Source organism: Tyto alba, unplaced genomic scaffold (assembly GCF_018691265.1).
Source record: "Tyto alba isolate M040663 unplaced genomic scaffold, T.alba_DEE_v4.0 Super-Scaffold_16, whole genome shotgun sequence".
In the NCBI taxonomy this organism is placed as follows: domain Eukaryota; kingdom Metazoa; phylum Chordata; class Aves; order Strigiformes; family Tytonidae; genus Tyto; species Tyto alba.
In genome coordinates, this window is record NW_024881278.1 from 13,140,429 (window position 1) to 13,160,678 (window position 20,250).

At 38.4% G+C, this 20,250-nt stretch overlaps 1 protein-coding gene across 8 annotated transcripts in view; it reads left to right on the top strand.

Moving 5' to 3' along the window:
• Positions 1 to 367: 367 nt before the first annotated feature.
• Positions 368 to 20,250, top strand: part of LCLAT1 (lysocardiolipin acyltransferase 1) — a 119,696-nt gene continuing 99,813 nt past the window's right edge. For 4 of the 8 annotated variants that reach the window (XM_042789750.1, XM_042789755.1, XM_042789753.1 and 1 more), the window contains exons 1-2: positions 368 to 538; positions 699 to 811. The gene's annotated coding sequence lies outside the window, so the exon portion shown is untranslated. Of the gene's footprint in view, positions 539 to 698; positions 812 to 4,962; positions 5,012 to 13,048; positions 13,223 to 20,250 lie in introns of all 8 variants that reach the window. The other 4 variants (XM_042789751.1, XM_042789756.1, XM_042789752.1 and 1 more) reach the window with 2 other exon arrangements.

The following is a 20,250-nucleotide window of genomic DNA, read 5'->3' on the forward strand; positions in this document are numbered from 1 at the left end:
CGCATGTCCCAACGGGCCTGGCCAAAAATCTCCTTTACAGGCGAGCCGGGGCCCAGGCTCCCGGCCGGGGACCCGCAGGGTGGCCCCAGATTTTGGGGCAGAGGAGGCCGAGGGTAGCGGGGCTGAGCCCCCGTGCAGGCCCGGGCCTGCCACTCCTTCAGCCACCCGATCGCTCCTTAGGCCTGCCAACCCCACGCGTGTACGAGGAATAAGGAGTGGGTGGGGGTAGGGGTGTGTGTGGGGTGGCTGCTGCCCCTTTAAGACAGACCGGGGGGGGGAGCGCGCAGGAGCGGTGCCATGGCAACGGCTTGACAGCCGTGCCCGGAAGTGATTGGGGGGGGGGTCAGAGGGCGCCGGCGGCAGCGGGAACATGGCGGCGGCCCTGGCGGTGCTGGCTGCTGGCGGCGGCGCGGCCGCTCCCTCTGGGGCGGCGGCGGCGGCTCCCTGAGCGGGGCGGGAAGCGGAGCCGAGCCGGGCCGAGCCGAGCCGAGCCGAGCCGAGCCGAGCCTCCTCCTGCCGCGGCGCTGCCCCGTCTCAGGTGAGGGCGCCCGGGCCGGGCGGGCCGACCGACCCCCGCGGCGCGGCAGGGCTGAGCGGCGGCCCCGGGGCTCCGCCGCTGCCCCGGCGTTTCGGGTTGGGTTTTTCCTCCCCGGGGTGCGCCCGGCCTGACGCTGACCTGCCTCCCGTTTACTCCCCAGGCATGGTGGGCGCGCTGTAGCGGGGCTGGGAGCCGCGGCCATGCCAGAGGAGGAGCCGCTGGAGGAGAGCGCTTGAGCTTCTCTGAGGAGACAGCGTGTGTTGAGCGAAACGTGTACGTTACCCCAAACCTTGGTTTCAGCACTGCTGCTTTTATTACACCTAGAGGAATAAACGGAGGCTTGTTGTTATAAACTCGTCCCTTATACCTTTACTGTTGGGAAAAAATAGGGTCTCATGTGATGGCTTGCACATACACAGAAGTCAGTTTTTGCCAACTTTATCGGGGTGGTTTTCACTGTTTACTGTGTCTCTTGCCACTTCTCCCGTTGGTACTGGCATGCCCGCTGCTGCCCTGGCGAGATTTGCCCTCTGCTAAAGCTAAACTTTGACCCGAATGGTCCCTTGTGTAAGGAGTGCAGGGTGAGTGTCGGAACAAGGCATGCAACTTTTCACAACCAGCCTGTTTGGAACATAACTGTGGGTGCACAAAGCTGCCTACTAAACATAAATACTAGAATTAAACTCTGTGTGCAGCTTTGGTTTGGTGCTTATGTGTATTCATTGTGATACAGTACTTGGTTGTCACTAGACTTTTTAAAAATCTCCACTTATGCTAGTGGATGGGGTGGACTATGCTTGCATAATGGTACTGTTTTTTGCTTACTGATTGCTGAATATTTCCATATCTCATTTACTTCACAGTAGCTGTCTCTTGCTTTGAAGACACCAGTCACTCCCTGCTTTTGGACCCTTGGACTTTTCAGTAATAGTTATCACAGCAATATTTTAATGCTTCTCAAGCACAAACTTATTCCACTGTAACAGACAGATAAACAGATTTTTTTTTCTTCCTTTTCTTACTTTACAAATGGGAAAGCTAGGATAAAAGAAGGAGAAAAGCCAAAGCATGTCTTAAATTGAACATGGAAATCTGAAATGAGTTGGTTGACTTTGTAAGTGGATTTTGTAGTATTATCTAATACTGTGAATGAAGAGCTTCTGTGGGAGCTGTACTATCTGGCTCCTCAGCAAATCAAGGTACAGCTTAACAGTGTGAATGCATAGTTTGCTCACTGTGTGGGCTGCAGCTGCAGAGTGTGGTCTCGCTCCTTTGCCATCACTGGCCTTGGGCTGCTGCTGCTCTCTTTGTAGTGGATTTAGTGGTTGGATGGTTGCAGGGACAGTTGATCTAACAGTTTTATGGAGATGGCTTTCTGTCAGATGGAAGCTGTTCTCATGAGTGTCTGCTCTGATATGAATGAAAGCTGTTTCTCCTTCTGCATTAATGTAAACCAGCTGTGGGTTAAGTATAATGGGAAACTATACCTTGAGAAACCAAATATCAGATTGGTCATTTAGGAAATCAGGACTACACTTAACTTCTGAAAAGTTTGGATTAAAAAAGGAAAAGTCAGTCATGTAGGGAATATGTGGTAGGAGTGAAAGGAGTGTAAGTCTGTGAAACAACTTTCCCATTTTCCAGAGTCTTATCCATTCACTTCTTGCCAAAGAGCTTCTGTGCTGAAAATGGGAAGTCTCTTACAAAACCTTATTTAGACCTCAGGGGCTGGTCTGCCATGTGTACTCAGTGAAGCAGGAATCTTGAAGGAAAAATACCATTGTATCCTACTGTAAAAACCAAACTAAAGTTGCACAGGGAAACCTTAATTCTGGTATGTTCCAGCTCCTAAGTCTTGGCGAATTTTGCTGTCATGGAGTTCCCTATCCTCTTCACAAAAGCAATCTGAAAAGAAAATTGGAAATATAATGAGGTGTTGTCTTCATCTCTGCCTGGGGTTTTAGCACTGTTAGGGTTACTTGATCCATGTCCTGGGTTTGTCTCAGAGTTAATTTTCTTCCTAGTAGCTGGTACAGTGCTGTGTTTTGGATTTAGTGTAAGGATAACATTGATGATACACTGATGTTTTAGGGTAAGTGCTACTTAGCAACAACTAAGTTAAGGATTTTTCAGTTTCCCATGCTCTGCCAGCGAAAGGGTGCACAAGAAGCTGGTGAGGAGCATGGCCAGGACAGCTGACCTGAACTAGCCAAAAGGATATTCCATACCGTAGAACATCATGCTCAGTATATAAACTGGGGGGAGTTGCCCAGGGGCACATCACTGCTCGGGCATTAGTAGCAAGCAATTGTGTTGTGCATCTGTTGTATTTTCTTGGGTTTTATTTCTGTCTCTCTCTTTTATTATATTCCTTTTCATTACAATGATTATTATTATATTTTATTTTTTAAACTGTTCCTATCTCAACCCATGAGTTTTACTTTTTTTCGATTCTCCTCCCCATCCCGCTGGGAGCAGGGAGGAGTGAATGAGCAGCTGTGTGGTGCTTAGTTGCTGACTGGGATTAAACCAGGACAGTCCAGCAAATCCTCGCTCCAGTTGCTCAGGTGGCAGGCTGTCATGTGTTTTATCTGTTCCTGCAGAGTGTCTACTTCTTCAGCAGCTATTTTTAATAATGCTGAGCTAGATTCTTAACCACCTGAACTGTCTCAGGTGCAAATCCTCTTGTCCTTCTGCTGGCTTTCAGTTTGAGAGTTTCTATCTCTTATTTTTTGTTTAGACAGTCTCATTTGTGTCCTTTCTTTCCTTTCACTTGTCCTGTCCTTCAGTGTGCACTCCTTCCACCTCTGCTTTGCCAAACCATGTTTTCCTTTTGTTGGGTGCTTCTTCCAGCTTCTTGGGACATGCAGAGTCTTTGTCTCAGTTTATGCTTTCCTCCTACCTGGTCATTGCTTATGAGCAATCTTCTTTCATTCTCCTGTTCTTCACTTACAGTCTTGTTCAGGGTTGTCCCTTCCTTGTTCTCTTGTTTCTTCAGGCTGTGGTGCTGAGAACACAGACAAGATTCCTTGTGCTCTGTATGTAGTATTGAGTTCCATAATCTGGTTTAATGTTTTATTAGCTATGGACTGAGGAGAGCTGGCTTGTTTGAGTTGCACGTGCCGTGTTTGGTCAGCACTTAGAGCTAAGAGAGGGGAAAATGGAGCCTTTAGAAAGTTGATTGACGTTTTGAAACAGATCCCTGCTGAGTTTGGGCAAAGGCTCACAGTTTAGTTTAACCTGACTTTTTGTTGACCTGGCCAGAAAGCAAATTGCTCCTGAAAGATAACTCATCGTTATAATGTCCACTGTTGCTGCTGCAGGGCAGTGAGATGTGAGACAGCAATGCTAGGACGCTTCTTGAAATGTAGACAAAATGTATCTTCTTTTTTCTAGTCTCTCTTAGATCAACTAGTTTGCTTGTGAACTTGTTTTGATACAATAAATTTAGTTTACTTAATTTGATTTGTTTGTATTTGGGTTTCTTACATGTTTAGGGGGTCAAAACCAGGGGAGTCTTGTCTTGTCAATACAAAATTAATGGCTCCACTAGGTTCACACACTATCCTTTCATGAGTTTGAGTAAATGAATTTAATCTGACAGCAGGCTTAGTTTTTGTTTGGGCTCTGTTTTGGTTTGGTCTGTGTTGTTTCCACCCACCCCCTGGGGACTCCTTGAAACACAACTGTTTTTTTTATCTTGATGCTTTTAAACAAGCCATTCCAAGACTTTGTATTTGTGATATTAAAACTCCCATGACTCTTGAAGGTTGTTTTTGGGGCTTCATTTGATGTAGTACCTGCTATTTACGTTATTTTAGGTATCAAGGGAGCAGGTATTGCTTTCATTCCAGTGACTCTTAAAGGTATTGCTTAATCTGAAGTGCTTTCTCATTGAGTTTATGGTGGTTTTGTTGTTTTTAAGGCATCCAGCATATTTTACAGCTGAAAGAAATCTATATCTGTTTGCTCTTCTCTTTTGATGGCAGCTTCAGAGGTTCCATGAAGGCTAAATGAATAGACTGCCTAATAAGCCTATATGAAGCAGTTATGTGGATCACCACACATTCTTTGTAGAAAGAGGATTATCTTCTTCTTGAAAATGCTCTAGTCTTTTATAAAATTATTGTTTGAATCATGGAAGTGTTTCTATAAACTACTGTGTCCCCAGATATGTTTACAGTTCCTGGGTGCTTTAATATATGAATGATAGATTGTTCTGTACTCCTTCACCAAATCAGTGAAACGATGGAGCTGGTTGTAGCCAGAAGTGTCAAAAGATAACCAAACACCCAGGCTTTTACAGGATAACAAGAAATAAATCACGATCAAGCCATTAATTTCTCTTGCTAAATCAAAGACAAATAGCAGGCAGTGCAGGTACTGACAAGTACACACAATCATGATTTTTTTTTTTTAAACAGGGATGGAGTTACTTTGATTTCCCCAAATCCTATTAATTGCATCAAACTGGTAAGGATTGTTACAGATGAAGGTTTGACTTACCATTCAAAGTAACTGGAACTTATTATGGTTATACATGAAATGAACATACAGATCTGGCATTAGTATGTGATTATATATGTATTTTTTTTTTCTTAGCTTTTACATGGCCAGTATGATAATGATTCTACCCAAATATAAATGTTAATTGTGAAGTAACAGAAAATAAGCTGTATGACCCTTCAAGTCTCTTAGGAAGACCCTCTCTGGTGTGTGAAGGTAAAAATGTTACCATCTTGCTACACGTGAGAGCTTGCGTGAGCTGCCTCGTATGGCCACTGATGCAGTTTTAACAGCGATAAAAGTGCTGAGAATCCTCTGTTCAGCTTGATCAGCTGTTGGAGAGACAGAAGCAGCAGATAAAAGATTAAAAATGTTTTTTCTCAGGGAAAATTCTTTATGTCTAAGTAATTAATTCTACATCACTTGGTAATTTTGCTCTTAGGTTTCATTATAGTTACGCTTTTCTAGTGTTGGTATTGATTTTTAACATCGATTTCACCAATCTCCACACAAGCAACGATCTACAGCCTGCATCTGTTCAGATCGAGTATTAGCATTATGTGTCTGAATTCAGAAAGTAATTGCATATCTTGCAAATTACCCAATAGCTGTTTCATCTTGAAACATTTAGAAATCCATTTTAGTTTCTCGTAATTGTAATGTTTTAGTCAGACAGCAATCTAAACTTAGGACAGCACTTTGGCAGTGATATGCTTGTTTTTCTAAAATGAGCACAGTTTCTGTGGTTAAATTTTCCTTTCATTTAAATATAGATTTTAATCAGCGTAGGCCAAACTTTTCCAACCATGTTTAAAATTAGCTCAAGCTATATTTTAAAAAGTATGTTCTCCTTATGTGATTTAACTTATGTAGAAAAATGTATGCAGAAACTAATGTTTTTAAGCTGATTAACGCGTTTGAAGTGTTTTTACAATTTATTAGCAAAAAAACATTTATAGACTGGCTCAAATATGACTTGATACTAGAAGTCTCTTTGTAGTAAATACCACTGATAGCACTTCATGCTGTGCTTCTGAAATTTGAAAGGTAGCTGTTCAGAAAGAAACTGTAAATTCAACTCATCAAGCAGCTAAGTTACAACATCCAAACAAAGTAAAATGCTTGCTGTTCTTCCTGACTTCCATGCAAGTGTTGTTTTGGAGATTACTGAAGCTGTCATTGGTCATCTTGTACTTTTTTAGGCAGGGTATAGTTACCATTTTCAGTTGGTAAGTTGAAGTTGTAAATAGATGTATAGCAAGTGTTCAGCTTTGTGTAGAGGATATTCAACATCGTATTCTGAAATAGATTCAATTCAGACTTGTTCCCACTTCTATCAGGTGGCTATTACAACTCCCCGAATTACTGCTAAGCATTTGGTAGTTTCAATTTCTAGACAAGTATTAAACCAAACAAAGAGACCCCCAAAACCATTACCAATCTTATATCCCTGTTTTTACCCAAATGCAGGAGAGAAAGTGTTTGCTATACTCAAATTTTCCAGTTGGCAACGTGTTCAGAGATCAAGGGAGTTAATCTGTCAGCAGACTTCTCTTCATATAGACCATATGTACTGATCACAGATAGGGTGAGATGCTTTCACAGAAAAATGTGAGGACAAATGTCACAAGAGGGAGATGAGTTGTATGGAATTCCGTTCTATGAAATGCGGAGTGTGTTTGAGATGTGCTGGTTAGCTTTGACACACTATTTCTTAAGTCAAAGCAATGTAGAAAAATGTACTGGTTTGGATGTGGAACTGTGAGAAACCTGACTTAGTTTTTTCAGATGCTTTATTTTATTTTTCAGATGCTAGGACTAAATCCTTCCAGTTTTTAATACTTGATGTTACAGTAATCTTACATCTGTTCAGCCAATCAACTCAATTTGCAGCTTGTTACTGTGATTTTAATGATCTGATAGAATGTAAAGAATGTTGGTTTTGAAAAAGGTGATAGATAATACTGTAGCAATAGTAAGCAATAGCAAATTTATCAATGACTGGTAAAGCTTACCTTTTTTCCAGTTGCTGCAGCTTGTGCTGTTACTTTTAGGAAATTTAAATGGAACAAACACTTTTTACTTTTGCTCAGTGATTTTCATAAACAGGGCTAACTTTTATCCAGAATTTGTGTGGTATAATTGGAATTTCTCAAGCAGTCAGCTCACTGAATAGCAGTTAACATGTTTTGTGCTTACTGAAAAACAACTTTTAACTCTTCTGTTAAGATAAAGCCAGGAGACAGTGGTGACCTCATGCTGATCTATGGAAGTTAACTTTTCAAAGTGAACCAAACTGCAAACTGGCTTCCAGCTTTCAGGCTATGGTCAGAACTTGGAGCTTGTTCCCAGCTGTGGCATGTAATTTTTTTAGAGTGTGTATTAGCTGGAGTTGGAGGCCATGTGCTCTAGGGGAGTTATCACTAGGTCCTTTAACAAAGCTAAGGAAAACTACAAAAGAATTCTCAAAGAGCAAACAAGTAGAAGAAATACTTACCTGTAAGTGTCTGTTGGGAGTCAGTCTTATTTTTATTTTTTTTTTTTAAACTCTCCACTCATAGAAAACTTATTTATAAAGTATAACATTTCAGAAAGTGTGAGGTAATACACTCATGCCAAGGTTACTGAGCCAATCTGTAGAGTCTGGTTAGGTAAGGCTAATCATTTCCTTTCAGCCTCCTGCATAGACAGTAGCTTTCTTCTGGTCTTACCTCTTCGGTGTGAAAACACCACTAAATCTGTCAACTTAACTAGTGAATTCCCTTAAGGAATCGCTAAAACTACTTTCTTTAAGGTCTGTTGCCCAGGTCAGTAGATTTGTCCCGAGGACAAGTAAAAATTATGCACAGCCAGTGAACTAATTATGTGTAATTCATCATGAGATAGTGGAAACAATTAATGTTTTGGGAATTGGCATGCATTTCACATTTGGAAAGGGGGTGTTTGGTTTGGTTTAATCTCAATTAAATAATTGCAGACCGTCTAGGAAGATGGAATGTAATGCTCTGGGTGTGTTTGATCTTTATAAACTTTGGGGATAGACTGTTTTAGAAAATGATTGGTCTTACTGCATTTTATGCTGTCTCCATGAGGTGGATAGATTTTGCACTGGAGTTTCCTTAAAAAAATACTTGTGTGTCAGCCTGATTTACAAGTAGTTTTTTGCAGACTCATCTAGTTCTAACCATTGAAAGTGACAAAGGGTGTGTGTCTCCCAAAATTACAGCTTTGCTCAGAGAAGTGTGTTCTTTTATTAGGAACATCAGGTTTAAATTTTCACTTGAATGCCAAGTTTTAAATAAAATCCTGACAGTTACCCACTGTTTCCCATGCTTGCATGGGTCTACTATTCATTACAAAATGGATACTTCGTTATTTTGTCATAAATGGTTGTATCTTTAGATCCCAATTTCCAAAATTTATTAGAATAGTCTTTCTGTAAAAGCTTTCTTTGCGTAGTATTTTTTTACTTGCATTGTAATAAAGGTAGACATTATACTTTTTTGTATCTCAGTCCTACTCTGAGGAAAGAATCTTGGTCTCTTTCCTAAATATCGGGAAGCATTTAGTTTTGCACCTCAGTTGGATACAGGGATAGGTGTTGAATGGTGTCAGCTCCACTAAGCAATAAAAAAAATCCCACTTTAAGACAGTGCTTTAGCTAAATAACACATCTCATTGAGATTTTGACAGTGAGTAAAATAACTTTGTTTTTATCTTGTCTGCCACCTTAATAGTTTTTGAATGATAAATGCCTGCGAAGATGTCAGGGGTTAAACAGCTATATTTTTTTTGTGTGTTCTTATTGCAGTAGGTCATTGAAGGACCTTGAGAGGTGACTGTAAAATTGAGACAAAGGCTGTGTAGTTATGGTGGTATGGAAATTAAATACAGACAGAAGCATATGTGGCTTGTTTAGTCACAATAGCGATATTGCTAAAATGATTGTTGATAACACAGGAATAAGTATTATCTTCTGTCTAAAGGGAGAATGGCTAAAATTATGGGTTTTATTAAAGTAATTGCAGTAGGATGGTCTATTGAAGAACAATATGACATGATACGCAGCACTCTTGTTCAGTAGAATATCTTTGAAAATATACTAATAGCAGTTATTTCTCATTGAAGAAAGAGACTTATGAGAAGTTTAGAGGATTTAGTAAGCTTTGATTGTGTCAGTCTCATGTTAGGCTTTTGCTGAAGTTTAGAAATGTCATTTATTCATAAATATAAAACAAGCAAACCTTAAAACTTAGGGAAAATGTCTGGTAGTTTTAGATTTCAGTGCAAGATATTCTCTATGTACAGTATTAACAACAATGATAATGTTTGCTAGTAGTATCACAAAATGACACATTGGCTAGGAGATATAACAATATTTTGCGACTACTATTTTCCATTTTTTTGGGTGTGTAGATTTCCACAGGCTGCAGAATATTTTAGAATTAAAATTTTCAGCATTGCTGAAAATGATCTGATCTGGCAAAACAGTAATATTTTAATGAATGCTTATAGCATGACAAGAGGAAAGATAAATTACCAGCAGGTGTTTCTTCATCACTCAGAGTGCTGTTACTGCTGTAGCTCTTCAGCCATTTAGCTACAGGTTTGCAACCTTTACAGGGAGTATGTACTACAGACTGTAGAGCAAATGCCTTTGGCCTCAATATTCTGTAAAGATGCCATTTCCCAGGATTTTTGCATGTGGGACCTTAGTTCTTCTGCATGCAACTGGTGCAATATTCCCAGCTCTTAAGAATTTGGGTTTTGGTGTTAATATGGAGGAGTGTCCCACCCTTAGTTGCATGTGAGTTCTGTGAGACCGCAATGCCTGTCCTTCTCTTGAGAAAGGTTATGGTGTGCTTTTCTGCCAATTTCAGTGTCCTGAATGATTTCATGTTTAGAGTGAGGTTATCAAGAGGTTTCATTTCTGGTTTGGGAGCTATTTGATATACAACTGTCTGTCTCTTAACTAGATGATTGTTTTCTTCTTAGCATCTCTCTCCTAAGCTGAACTCTACTAAGAACTGTCAGATTTCCACCAGGCATGTAGTGAAGAGCTAGAACAAAAAAGTGAAGTTCATGTTGGAATGAGATCTGGAAAGAAGCAAAGTTGTGGGCAAGTATTTTTCCTTTTTCCAAATGTTGAGCTTCAGCCACGTTAATATTTCTACAAAAACATTATTGGGCTAATTTAAAGCAAAACTCTAGAACTGTTATATCCCACATGGCATGAAACATTCCTGCTTTTTTTTTCCTGGTGTATTAACTTCTTGCACAGAAAGGAAATGAATTTTAGAAGGAATGTTATACATAAACCATTTGAGACATTCTCTGTTAAGAAAATACCAGCTGTCAAGAAAGATGCAGCCAATGTTGAGTTATATTAAAAACACTGAAAAGGAAATATTTGTCAAGGAAAAGTAGATTAATTAAAACATTTTAACTAATTTTTTGGTCTGGATGAAGGCTAGGGAAGTTCTATATAAGCCTCTTCTAAATGCAACCATTATTAAAAGCCACCAATTTATTTTTTTCAGAAGGAAGTTGACTTAGATAAGTTATTCCTTAATGTAGAATAAAGAAATTTTCTCACTACAGTGTAACTAGTAGGAATAAAAAAGACAAAAAAGACTAGGAGTCGTCATACTTTATTACCTTCATATTCTGTAAGCTTGCTTTCATTGATTCTTCTTGATAGACAGAATTTATATCAAAAAGAAAATCTGTTATGTTTTAGAATTTTCATATTAATGTTTTTATTTGAAAATCTGTTCTTTTATGAGCAATTAATAGCACTAGGAGGCATTATTTTGCTTCTGTAGAGGTAAACAGTGAAGTGCACATAAAAAGGTACCTGGATCAGGCACGTGAAACATTAAATATGATTGATTTACTCTTTTTTTTAATCCTGTCAAGCCTGCTGGTTTTAAGGAGTTGTATGTTGAACATGCAGATTTGCTGTAATGGTTTGAAACATAAGCTTTTGGTTTAATTACCACTTTGCTCTTTTCCTCATTAATCTGTTGCTGTTATCAGATCTACCCTGAAATGTGGCAAATACAGAAACAATTATGTCTGTTACCCTCCTAGACAATGCTTTTTTTTTTTTTTTTTTTTTTTTTAGGTAAAGAGGTTGAAGGGGATGCTTAGATGTTATGGTTGTGTGATCTGCTTAAATGTTGAGGTTTTGATTTTAGAAAAGCACAGATATTGTGTATGGGGATTTTAGGTCTTCCTCTGCTTAAGATATCATACCTTTTCATTATAATTATTTTTTGTGGAAATTCATGAAGATCAGAGTGTTTTCTTTTGTTCCTTGAAAATACTAAAATTACATTTCTCAAGTTACTTGATTGCTATTAGAGATGAGCAGCTGTTGTTCCCCAAAATTCTCCTCACACTAGGCTCATGATTTTAGACTTTGTTAAAATACCAATAGAAACTAAGTACCAAATGATATATGGTCTAAATTTTTTGATGTCACCCACATGTCCACACTTGAATTGACAGTCTGTAATTCCATTAATGCATTACCTTTTTTCCCCTTACAGCCCATCCTGAACAGTAATTTTTTTATCTTGGGAATTCCTTAAAGATTTAAGGAAGAGGGTCTGTAGAACCCATTTTACTTGTTACTCATGCCTGATGTTGTATACTGAACTGAATAAAGGATTAAAGATGATAAATCTGATGGTTTCTTTAGTTAAATGCCTCTCTGAGGAGTTGGATTTTGCTTTACATGTCTTACTTATCAAGTGTAATGTTGTTATTAACAATAACTAATTGTGATCCTTGTACTGAAGAGTAAGGTTTCAAGCTGGACACCTATAAAATAAAGAATGCAAAGCTTTCACAGCTGTAACTGAACCTAATAGCAACTATGAGTTGTGCCTGTGAGGTACTGCACAGTGACAAATATTCTGAAAAAAATTAGTCTGGAAACATTGCAGATTAGGCAAACACAATCCATATACTTCGTGCTGTGGATCTTGAGTTACAAAAATATAAATATGATCTGCTGTGAAAATAAATGACTGACATGTAACACTTTCAGATATTAGTATAGTGAGCATAATACAGGGGAGAAAGGGGGAGGGGAAATAAAAAGTGTGTTTTGTCCTAGGGTCTTAATAGTTTAGGTTAATTTTAGCACTGTACTATGAGAAGGGGATAAAGAAATACAAAGTAATTTCTCCTTGTTAACCCTGCTGTCAAAGCATGTGCATTGCATGAGGCAGGGTTCCCATTTGAAGAAACGGATAAACTAGCCAAGAAAGAACAACTTTAATTCTGGTCTTTTACAATTTCTGTATGTTTGATTGTGCAGCTTCAGTATCCCAAATGTTTTTTGAGTTTAAATGAAGGTAATAATTCACTAACTGTACTGGGTGGTGCTGAATGCCCCTGATCTTTTATCTGTGAATGTAGCAAACTGTAATTATGCTGCAGATGAGCCCTTACTAAAGGTGATGTACTCTCTAATGTAAATTCTGATGGTGCTGCATCTGACCTAAATGTTTTTCAGGTTGAAACTATCTATTGTATGGTAGACTTTCACCGAATCACTTCCTCTGTAGTCTGAGACTATGCTTTACTGTCAATCTGTTTTATCGTATGCAAAATGATAGATATCCGAGATCAATGCTGACTCCAAGTAGAAGTAACTAGACTGAGTTCATGAATATAGTATCAAGACCACTAATCATGTCAGGGCCAGAAAGAAAAAAAATCTGTCAGTATTCCAAGTTATTTCTACAAAGCAGTTAATTGTAAACGATTCTGCAGTTTGACTGAATTATACACATCCTTCTTTATGCATCTCACTTAAATCTTGCCTTTGTCTAGAGTGAAATAGTTCCTTGTGTATTTATGTATGCATGTTTAAGCTTATAAGAGGAAAATGGCTTTTTCTAATCTGTCAATTCGTATTTTGAAATTTTCTGTTTAGTAACTCTTGTGAAAATTGTATTAGCCATCTAGGACCACTTTTTTCAATTTCAGTTTGATGCTTCTGCAATCAAGATGAAGGATGTTGATAAGGATGCTTTTCTTCTGAGAAATTAATACTGAGCCACTATGCATTGAGTGACTTTTACTGTCTAATCAGTGATAGACAGGTTTGCCCAATCTTTGTTGACTTTCACAGTGAAGTTAAACCTAAAAACGTACTTCAAGGTATCTGATCTAAATATCTTAGTCTTTTATGATATTTAGAATGAGGGAAAGCTTACTTAATGAACTGGCAATCATCTTTACAGGTGAATAACTTGGAGAGATGCATTTTGAATGAGCTGTGAAGCTTGGAGTTTTAGTTTTACCCTAGTTTATTTTACTTGATGGTCGGTTAAATCTTTTCTTCACCTGTTGATCAATGACGCTGTAATCATCTTTATGGCTATATCTGATTACATATTACAGTTAATGTCCTGAATTCCCTGCCAGTGAGAAATAATCTCCTTTATGTACTTTAGAAGTAAGACCTTCGGTGTGGGGGGAAAATGTTATTGCTTTGTTGCTACAAAGTATATTTCTGTTATCTGTCCTGTGTAATGGAAAGTGACTAAATTATACTATCAAAATGTATAACAACTCTACCAAAATTGCAAGTTGTAGATGCTCTTTAATAGGGCATCTTGCAGCTGAGTTGAGCTGGTTCTTAATGTATAGAAAAACCTACTGTAAGTTTAAAAGGGGCAGTTATGATATATCTTGATGTAGTTTTCCATCTATATGCATGCTATCTTTATCTGACAGTATAGAAGCTAGAGATGGAAAGTTATAAAGAGAAATTATTTGACTACGTTAAGTGTTATGGGACAATTGATAGATGAGTCTCATTAGCCATGTTGTCTTGAACAGTAGCCAGCCAATTTTAAAATATTTTAAATCCCTAGCGTTCCTGAACAACTGGAGGAGAATCCTTCTCTGATATTCCTTCTAAAAAGGGATTATTACTTATTTTTGTTGCAGTTTGGTCTAAGAATTTCTGTGAAGTATCAGGAAATTATTACATTTTTCCTTAGTGACTAATGCAGTCAAATCTGATTTGAAGCTTGGAATCTGTTAGCAGTGAAAAAGGCTTATGATTATTCTGCTAGAGGCTTTAGATCACTTTAAATTTCTTATTTCCCATAAAATACTTAAAATCCCACCAGTATAAGTTGTAAGCTATTTATCTATACCCCTTAATTGTATTTGTTGAATAGAGAATCCTGTAAGTGCAATCTTGTGCAAAGCTAGTTCGCAAGTTATTCTTTGTTCTGTTTGTTACACTTGTGTTGATGCTTTTAATTTCCAAACTCCTTAAAAGTTCCCAGTTTATCAACATTGTGAGATGCAGAAAGTGATTTGGTCTCAGTGTCTTTGTGCTTCATGGTTAGAAGATGTGTCTGTAGCAGCTGCCAAACTGAAGCCAGGACATTTATGCTGAGTTTACTAGAATGGCTTTTTATTTCTTGCTCTGTCACCGTTAATCTCTTTCGTCTTTGCCACAGTGTTAGTTATTAAAAATTCTGACATCCTAAGAAATGCTTACCAAGTAACCTCTCATTCTGTTTGTTTATTGTATCTCTTTTGCATACTGCAGATTACGGTAAATTGCTCTGAAAAGCACTATGAAGTAGTAATGGCTTAATATAAATAAGTGAAAAGGATCTTTCAATTATTGCCTCGTGTCTTCTAGTCTACCTGGATGTTTGGTATTGAGTCCTCTTACCAAAATGCAGAGAGAGAGAGAAATGTTGGAAGATCAGTGAACTTTTTGTTTTGGAATACATTTACCTTTTCCTAGGGTAACTTGAACTATTTTGTTAGGCTATACTATGACACAGAACTACTGAGACTTTGTGCACACTATAAAAAGCTTTAAAATTGGAAACGGTTTCACCAGCCTGCCTCTTCTCATTTATTTTTGGCAATGATTGGTATAAAAAATGTCTTTTTTTTCTTGATCTTCATGTTTTGTCTTTTTTGTTAGTTTTTCTCTCAGCCTTGCAATATTGCAAAACAACTTTATAAGCTTAATCATTTGCTTCATGAAGTTTAAACTGTTTGAAATGGAGCTGAGGACTGATGAATGTTTAAATGACTTTATAATCTCTTAATTTTGCAGCTAGCAGGGAGGTATTTTCAGAAGCATTGGCGTAATTCAAGAGTTTCCTAAAAGTTGACCTTAATTATTCTGGTTTCAGTTAGGACCGGGACCAAAGGAATTACTCTAGTCATTACAAACAGAAACCCCCTCATGCTGAATTTGGAGGGCCGTGAACTCTCTTTCTCCTTGTTGTAGAAACCCTGTGCAGCAGGTAAAGGGACGCTCAGGGTCTTAACTTCCCAGCTAATAAGGACACTCTGGATGCTTCCAGAAATTTTTAGGCTCGATACTAGACATACTCAAAATTCAATGACAGGCCACAAGGATGATGAAGGGACTGGAGTATCTGATGTATGAGGAAAGGCTGAGAGAGCTGGGACTGTTCAGCCTGGAGGAGAGAAGGCTCAGGGAGGGGGATCTTACCAGTGTATATCAATACTTGAGGGGAGGGCGCAAAGGATGGAGCCAGGCCCTTCTCAGTGGTGCCCAGTGACAGGACCAGGGGTAATGGGGACGAACTGAAAACACATCAGAAAACACTTTTTTACTAGGAGGGTCAGTGAGCACTGGCACAGGTTAGTCAAGGAGGTTATGGAGTGTCCCTCAGATATTCATAAGCTGACTAGACCTGGTTCTGGGGAACTGGCTATAGGTGGTCCTGCTTGAGCAGGAAGGTTGGACCAGATGATCTCCAGAGGTCCCTTCCAACCTCAGCCATTCTGTGTGATTCTGTTGTGCAAATGTCATACATCCTTTATTGGTTTGAGATCACCTACAGGTGATTCGCAGATGATGATTCTCCTTAAAATAAAAGATACCCTATGTATTCCTCTAAAGCTCTCATCAGTTTCAGAGGGGATAACTACTTAGCTTAAAATGAATTGCAGAATAAGGGATGTTATTTGGGAAACAAGGTTCCTTTCCCCTTAAGTCTTAGGAAGTGTCTGAACTGAGAACTGCAGCAGTAGTTTTAGTTGCTGTTAGAGCAATTTAAATGTACATTGTAACTAAGCTGCCATAGGAAAATAGTTTCCTGAGGGAGGAAGGACAAAAAGCATTTGCTATGTATTCCGTTTTGCTATAGGCTGTTTCTCCTCTTGTGTAATGGTCTTGTGCTATAAGGGAGAGAAGCACTTGAAGCACAGGAAAATGTGGTTGTTAAACCACAAAAAAATAAGAGGCTTCAAGAGAATGCATAGTATCAAAAATGATGTCACTCTTGAAAGCAAAATCAAGAATGAGAGAAAATTTAAAGAAAATGCTAAAAAAGTGACTTTCCTTTAGGTGATGGAAATCTGCCAGTCATTTTTGTAATGAAAATGCTCCCATTTTGAACTGCCTGTTTATTTTCACAAGTTTGGAGTGGCTCTAAATTCAGTGACTTTGTACATTTTAATTGGCTTTCTTGACACACACTTTGTTGTTAAATGAAACATTTTTATTGGCACAAAAATATTTGCCCCACCTATTTTCATTTGCTAGTGGTGGGAATGGTAACATTAAAGGCTCTTTAAAATATATGAAGTGAGTTCTGGGATCATCCTTCACCTGTTGTTTGGTTTGGTTTATGCAAGTACAGTGAAAAGTAATCATTTTGGTGAAGTTCTGTCATCTAAGTAGTGGTTTTGGAGGCTAACATCACTGTATCCTGGAAGGTGTAGGTTTGGATAATTCACACATCAACAGGTTTGGTTGGCTGCTTCAAGCAAAACTCGAGGCTTCTGGGATAATGAACAGTGAATATTGTCAAGAAAGGTCACTTCTTAGCTTTGAAGTAACCTAGAGTACATTGTACTGAATTATGGAACAAAAGACTGTAAATACAGAAAATCTTTGATTAACTTCTCTTTTTCAAAGTGTCTTGACCTTTATTGAGTTCCCCTAGCTGATATTTTTAGAAGACTTTTAGTACTCTTTCCTTTCATTATAAAGGGTTTATTTTCTTATTTGCTCCCACATACTTCATTGTCATCTTCTCTGCCATTTGATTTTCTTCAGTTATAACAGCATCTACATTTCATATCATCATGGTTACTGTAGTAGTGTAGTGATGTAGTCCTTTTTTATATAAAATTCTAGAAATTAATTTCTATAAGTAGATGTTGGTAAGCAAAATAATGCAAACATGGTGAAAACAAAAAAAAAAAAAAGAAAAAAAAGAAAAGCTGATAAGCACCAAAAAAAAAAACCCAAAACATTTTAAAGACAGCATAATATATTCAAATTAGGAGTAAATCACATAGGATTCACATCACAGATATTTCTATTTTTAGTTTTGAAATTATTAGCTGCATTTTCTATTTAAATGTAATGACATGTTTAGTCAGACTCAATGCAAGTGAATCATAGTATTTCATTGTTATTGTGTAAAAGAGTGATTGTCAGCTGTGTTTCTTATACTCTCCGTATTTCGGAGGGGGGAAAAACCCCTCTGCTCTGAATGTTGCTCAAATATTTCATAGTCTGGGGTGGTGATGATTAAATTGTATTATAAATAATGCAGGCAATAGGAATACATATTTTTCGTTTGTTAGACTAGACTTCTCTGGCATCTTTCTGTCCTTTTCTTTACACCCTCTGTGATGATAGTAACCTAGGCTGTTTAAGATTACAAATAATTTTTTTACAAGGAGTCACTGCAGACTTGATCTTTTTACATGACTGTTCATACTGGTTCTACTGTCTAAGCTGGTAGCTCTTCGCTGCCTTTAAAGGTCATGCCAGCGGTGCCTATTAGTGAGGCTGTGTCCTTCCTTTCCCCAGTTCCTTTCCTTCTGTTGCTGCAGCAGAATGGGAACTTTCTCTAACAGTTAAAGGCTGATTAAATTTTAGGAGTTGGCACCTTTGATGGCTGGCTAGCTCAACAACATCCTCCTGGCATGGAGAGATAGCTGCTCAAGAGCCATCCCTTGCTCTATAATAACTGTCTGAACAAATCCCAGACATAAGATCTAATTTTTTCCTTACTACCTTCTTTCTCTTTAATACTGAGTTGCCCGAAGCCTTTAAGTTGTTTTATACAATCTGAGGTGCTGTTCACAGCTAGCAGTACTTTCTAGTAAGATATTCTGTAAAATCAGAACTTTTTCTTAGAACAAGATACAGAGTTTAGATTTTTAAATTTTATTTTAAAGATTCCAGGAGAGAGTAGAGGGTGGCGATGGGAATCACTGGTCTTTTGCTGTTAAGAAGGTTACAGACTTTTGATCACCTTGCTTCTGACTGACTACCTGCTACTGAATAGTAGTGACTGAAACTGAGGGTGGGATTTGTACCTTTCGTGCTCAAATGGACAAGTTGTCTGGCTGCTGTCAATCATTTTCCTTTATGGGTTTGGATACTCAGCAACAGTCGATAAGGCTTAAAAGATTGCTGATAGAACAAAGGATTAGGTCTGTTTACATAGAAAACAAGATCAGCCTGCTAATGAATTAGTAATATTGAGAAGGATATAAGCCCATGTATTTAATGATTTAAGATAAATGTTAACAGAGACTAAGAATAAACTTGCCGTCACTGCCTACTGCAGGCTTTCTTCCTGCACCTTCTTATGGAGTACACTGTTCAAGACACTGTCAGAAAGGATGACTGGGTGAACTACTGCTGATTCAGTTTGACAATTTCTGTGTTTTTTCCGCTGGTCATTTCTTTCTTCAACACCATGCAAGATAACAGAGTCACTTAGGCCAAGACAGTGTAAATGTTCATTCTCTATAAACGTTGTTCTATCAAACACAAGTCCGACTGGACTTCACAGAATCCTTTCTTTCTTCAGCCTAGGCAATTTTCCAATTTTCAGAGGGCAAGCAGCCCAGCAAACACTCCTTCAGACAATTCCTCATCTTTCTCCTTTTTCCAGAATAAAAATCCAAAAATATCAGCAATGGGGGCCAAAATAACAAAGGAAAAGTGGGTGTTGCCACTTCTTGCCAGGTTTTTTGTAGATGTTTTTCTCCTTCCCTGTCCCAGAATAATAGCAAAACTTCCCAAAGAATCCACAAAATAAACTGGACTCTTTTTCAGCCTCTGATCTAATTCAGAGTAGATGCATTTTCATTATGGCTAAAGAGTATATGTAAAGGGTACACTTTTTATCTCACTATTAAAGTGTTATTCCTCATCTGTTAAGGGTGCAAGAAATTCTAGGGCAAATGCTAGGTCCCTGATGATGTTCAGCTGTTATTCTTGTTTCTAGGGTATTGATTGCATTGATGCTAGTTGCTGTTCTTTTAGTTGATAGTGAGGAATCTTAATTGGGGCATGAGTAGATAGATTCCATAGTTTAGGACAGACTGGAGTGAAATACTTTTCTGAAGAACTGGAAAACTAGGGGGATACAAGCTCCAGAGAATGATCCTAGTCTAGAGATTCTCTGATCCATGCCTTTTGGTTCCTCCTCCAGCTTCAGTGACATGATTGGAAGTAGTAAGTAGACTGAGGGGGTATGGCAGGCAGTGAGATCCAGGAATCGGTATTAAGCAGACCATAGGTGGGATTAGAAACCAAGGCTGTGCTGGCAGAATGAGTTAAAGCAACTAACTGAAGGGCCAAAGACCACTGCTGAGGAGCAGGATCAGAAACGGAGACAGAAGGACAGCAAGAGGGATAGGAAGCAGGTTTTTTTGAGCAATAATCACGCTATTCTCTGCAGCTACAGAATAGCTGTAGGTTTCTTTTATACCAGATGTGTGTGGCAACCATTAACTGGGCTCATGAGGTCAGTTCTTTGATTTGAAGGCTGGTGGCTGGCTGCAGCTTGTCTGTCTTGAGTCACATGTGCTGCTGTTTTCTACAGGTTGTTCTTATTTTAGTTGAAATTCTTGGGGTTACAATGAATTTACTCTTGTGAGAGTTTAAAGAGAATTTTTTTTTCCAAAGGTGTTTTATATCAAGAAGTCATTGAACTTAATCATGTTCATATGTGTGATAGGAAAGAACAATTTCTTCACCAGTGGGTTTACTAGAGGAAATTCTGCTGCCTGAGTTTATGCATTCAGACTCTGTGAGATTGCTGCCTTTTGATCTGTGAGATCCACATGATGGATCTGTATAATGCAATGACTGTGTATGAACTGTGCCATGACACATTCAAAGAGCTACTAATTGATTC